Raw genomic sequence first — 5,482 nt, 5'->3', positions numbered from 1 at the left:
TAAGAAAAAGACCCCAAAATTGGGACTGTCCCTATAAAATCGAGACATCTGGTCACCCTAATCCAACGGCTTAATGGGTGGCATGGCATGGCATCAGTGCTACACGGATCTACTGCACAAAAGTCAGTTTCACCCATCCCTAGAAACTAGAACCAGGATACTCAGTCAAGATGCCTCTAAGCTTTTGGAGTGTTTGAAATCTGAACCCATATCAGGATCCAAATTCTGCAAGCAAACCTTTTCTTGTTAGTGGGCCAAACCAATTCCCTGGAGCCACGCAAGTGTTAGATCGAGATCTGAAGTTTGTGGCATGGTCCCTTCTGTAATAATTACCTACATTTCTAATTGTGAGGGAGACATATTGAAAAGAAGGGGACATGTGCATTGTGTAGTTATCATAACACTTGATCATCTTCCTCATTGTTCTTTCCTATAGCTGTAGGGAGCATATCAGTTTTTCCCAAGAAGAGAAATTCCTCCTGTACTCGGTTGCAGCACTAAGAGCTCTGGAGGCTCAGTGATATGATATGCAATCACTGTTCTTGCCAATGCAACAGGACACCAGTTGAGCTGCATTTCTGGCTCAACACCATGCTTTCTAGGAATCACTTAACAAAAAATAATCAGGAGTGTTATTGAAGAAGGCAAAATTATTAAAGTGACACACCCTGCCCCTTCCTGTGAAGGCACTGAAGTTGGCTCTCATCAAGCAGTACACAATTTTTTTTTTTTTTAAAAAGGGTGCCTGGTATGTACATTAGGGTAAACAGAATCGCAGACCTTGTCAGTGTAAGGTATTGTTGCAGTCTCTAAATGGTCACTTTCTAATGCCTGGCTTCACTCATACATGTGTGCTCAAATGGATATTGCACTTTGCAGTCACAAACACCTGAACATGCTTACACTTGTGTGTGCCCTTGGAGCAGTCTAACACCATGCACAGGTGTTATAGGTAATAGGTAATAATTGGAGATATACCAATCTCCTAGAACTGGAAGGGACCTTGAAAGGTCATTGAGTCCAGCCCCCTGCCTTCACTAGCAGGACCAATTTTTGCCCCAGATCCCTAAATGGCCCCCTCAAGGATTGAACTCACAACCCTGGGTTTAGCAGGCCAATGCTCAAACCACTGAGCTATCCCTCCCACCCATGTAAATGTTGACATTTACACCATCAACTTTCACTGGGGCCCATCTTCAATTGTGACATTTTTTCCCTGTTTCACTGCTGAGCTCTGGCTTCTGCCCACACTACTCACCAGAGTCCAAGTCTAACCTCTGATGGTCACAGTGTGCATTTTTCTGGTGGTGCCCTCTTAATGAACAATAATGATCTAAACATCCATTTATGGAAACCTATCAGTTTCTGTGTGTCCCCCTATTAAATGACACCCATTTTACTCTAACAGCCTGAATGCTTTTCCTTTAGGCTGACCACTCCCTCTGCTCTTTCCCATTGTCCAGTTCCTTTGCCATTTGGAAAATGCATGCTTCACATATATGTCTGTAGGTCTCTGAATTTAAAAATAAATATATTCCCAACTTTGCATGAATTCAGATAAGAGCAGGTCTCCTGGGTTCAAGAATGTCTCTTTTACAGTCTTCCTGGACAGAACCCATCTCTCCAGCTCCTTCAGATCTATTCTGTTAGTTTATTTACACGAGGACACTCAGGAAACAACCCAAATGAACTAAAAAAGTGTGAATTTGAAGTGAATTCGTTAAACTGCATGAAACCCCTGTGTAGACACACATTCGCAAAAAGTGGCCTAATTCAGTTTAGCTTAATCCACTTTCATGATTTCAAAGCCCGCAGTCTTTGCACTTCCAGAAGCTATGGCTGTTGTGTCACCAACAGTTCTAAGGATTTGTAAGTAGTCATGAGGGTCTAAACACAACGTATGCCAATGGAAGGAAATTTCTCTACTGGCATAGTAACAGCACCTCCCCAAACTTCATTAGCTAACTTGACAGAAGCCCTCCATCAGCATAGCTGTGTCTACACTGCGGGATTTGCTAGCACAGCTGTGGTGGCTGGTTATGTTTCCCCTCCCCCATGCACACACACCCCTGACCCTCATAGCTATGTCAACAAAACTTTGTAGAGTAGTAGTACTAAGAGTTGTACTGGTATAACTACATTGGTAAAAACACCCCCAAAGTGATAGTTACATCGGTACAAAAGTTGCATTTAGACCAGACCTAAGCTTCAATGTTTGTTTTATCCACAATGGTTCTCCCACCCCTTAATATAGTTCCACCCAACGTATTGAATTCCCGATTCACGGAAGGAATTTAGTGTAGAAAAGAAGCAGCGTGTTCCTCAAGCTGCAGCAAGATCTTAACAGAGAATTTTTTTTTTAAAAATGGTCTTCAAACTCTGATTCTCCTGGGATGAATTACTTTGATCAAGTACCACAACATTCCTAGTGATCCTTAAACCTGTTAACTGAAAAATCAACATCTGCCCTACATGTCATGCTATAGGAGCAGACGAGAAGCCTTACCCTCTGAAAATGTCACCTTTTCAGATTGCAGATGCTTAACTCAGGCCATCTGTTCAGAGGAGTTTGTCATCTAACAGTTTTCTGGGAGTGGGGGGATGAGAAAGTGATTCTAGATCAAGGAGCAAAAAACAGTTATATAAACTCAGGGATTATCAATAACTTCACATTACAAATCAGGTCCTGTTTGACTCATTAAGAGCTGCCGGATTGTCTCTATGCCTGTTCTGACTCATGTAGCCTATTTGGCATCCTCTCTGTTAACAAAGATAGCAATTCATTACTTTACACTAGCCGAAGAACCCAGAGGTTAACTTGGTTTTCCCTTTTAAAATGACTTTTACAACCACATGGCAGCAGTTCCTTCTGACGTGGCAAAATAAGATTCAGACTGAACCAGCCGACAGCCTATGTCAAACTATTCCAACCTCAAAATATTTGCTCCTAAAATTATGGCTGGATAAATTTGAAGTGCCCAAACTTGGATTAAAGTAGTTAGCTTCCATTAACTCCAATTCAAGATCAGTTCCCTTGTTTTATCATGTCTGACATTACATCACTCTCTTGCAGTAGAACATATAATCAAAAACCCAGATGCTGACTTTCTCCAGAGGTTTTGGAAGAACCATTTTTTCAGCGGGTAAGAATCTGAGCTATGACCTTGTTCCTCAAGCTTTAACTGAATCAAATTCAAATCAGCTTTCTCTCTTTATTTGACCAGCTCTAGAATTTGGCCTCCAGGACTAACAACAATACTCTTGCAACAGAGTCCCATGGCATCTTTAATCCTTAGAACTCCACAAATGGAGTTGACTCATCCTCATCAAAGTGGAGGAAACTCAGCTCTTATCTATTTGTTCCAACTGGTTCCCATTCCCTTCCAGCAGGGAAACTCAAGCCTTGCCTAGAACTTCCCCCACGCGTACTGAATTTGCCCCACTTTCCGCACAGACAGAAAGCCTCTGTCACCTCTTACTCAGGACTTCTTATTCAGCCTGGAGCCATTCCTGGTTCCATGGCTCTGGTGGGCACACTGCTGAGGTCCAGTTGCCCCCTGCTCCTTCTACAAAAGGTAGGGGCGGACTACAGTAGCTCCCTTCAGGAGTCCTAGATCCATCCCTGTTCCACTGGGTAAACACCCTCTCTTTTTCTCAGCACAGTATCTTACTTGTAGCCACAAAAGCCTGGGAAATTGGCTAGCCTTGAAGGTGTAATGCTCCTCAGAGCTGGGCAGCGTCCTAAAGGTTTATAATTGCCAGTGGTCAGGAGCTTCTTTTGACCCACATTCCTTCAGAAGATAGTACCGCCAATGTCACAGCACCATGCTGGGGAGCTGATTCAGTGATCAGTACTACTCCCTACAGCACCTAGATGAAGTTTGAGGTCTCTTATTAAAAATACCAAAGAATGACTAAATAGAAGAAAACAAAACAAAACCCTCCTGAAATCTTCTGCAGTCAGAGGAAGCCATAGCAGGAGCCTAGAGGGGGAGGAGGGGAAGAGAAAGAAACCATACAGGGTGGAAGGGGGTTGGGGAGAAGGGGGAAAATGGAGAGAACCAAGAGGAGAAGAAAACTAAGGGGCAATGAAATTAAATTTTATTTTATCTTTTTTTACTATGACAGGGGGCCACCGGCACAACCCAATCTGATTGTTTTGCTCTTCCTGTGGAAACATTATGAAATCCAGATTGAGAAAGTGTTCTGATCCTTCTGAGGTTGGCATTTTTAACTGGATTGGCTTCATGATGGCAGCACATTACTGCACAACTCAATAACTAACCATTGTGGGAAAAATGCCATGCGCCAACAGCTATTTTCCACAATTTTGCTCAGAAAATCTGAAAGAAATGCAGAAAATTGATTTGCAGCCCTGGCAGGGATGTGGAGAAACAGTAGCATGAGGCTTCAGGCCAGTAATTTATGTTTCAAATATCATTGAGTGCTTTGCCTATAATTTCAAGGGAGAATGATAATAATTAAAAGCACAAACTCACCAGTCATTTCTTACAAGGGAAAATGCTGAATGTAGTAAGTGAATGGATTTCTTTAAGTGCTTAACTTTTCCAGTGGAGTTTCAAAAATTAAATGCAATAATAATTTGTCATCCAACACTATCCCAAAGAGCTTTCCAGTCCATATAAAGGAAATGCTTTACCCAGAACTGAAGTGCAGCCACCTCTGGGCTGAAACATGGCAGCTAAACACACACAGCATTACACAGTACATTAGGACAGGAAGTGTAACAAAATTTTATGTTCAGTTTCAAACTACAAACTACAGAAAGATTTAAAAAAGACAGTACAATACATACAATGAAGACTGGATTTTTTTTTCTTCTAAAAGATTGGCTCTAGTTCAAACAGGAATTAATACAGGGAAGTTTCATGGCCTGTGTTACACAGGTCAGACTAGATGACCACTGTGGTCCCTTCTAGCCTTATACATTGATGAATTAGCCACAGTGGAATCTGGCTAGGATATTGGAGCAAATGCCTCTAACTCTTATTCAAAGTAGTAATTAAAGAGCTCATGGCACAAGGACCTAGGTCAGTGGTTTTATGCCTCATTCACAGTGGTCAGGCCCCACTTTAATACCAGATTTTGTTCATGCCTTGGGACAAGCACTTTCTATTGAATGACTAGCTTCCTCTCCTACAAGGGGCATGCACAGGAATTTAAATTCCACCACTTGTGGAGGGGCACATTCTGTTTGTCTCCCACGGCCAGAGGAGTTCTGTGCCCCCGTCGCGGCCTCCCACCTTATTCATGCCCCTGCCTCCTACAGGATCTTGGGTTTCTTTAGGGGCCTCAGGTCTAAATACTGACCCGGTCTAACTCCGCTTAGCGTGTGAGATCAGGTAGGTTACATTATGTGTTTAAGGCATTGCACATATCACCCCATTTACATGAGAGGCCTCATAGGAAACAATAAACCTCATTCCAAAGGAATTCCTTAGAGAGGAGAACAGGAGTCTAT

This window comes from Mauremys mutica, chromosome 13 (genome assembly GCF_020497125.1).
Source record: "Mauremys mutica isolate MM-2020 ecotype Southern chromosome 13, ASM2049712v1, whole genome shotgun sequence".
NCBI classification, from domain to species: domain Eukaryota; kingdom Metazoa; phylum Chordata; order Testudines; family Geoemydidae; genus Mauremys; species Mauremys mutica.
Note: the sequence above shows the minus strand (reverse complement) of the source record.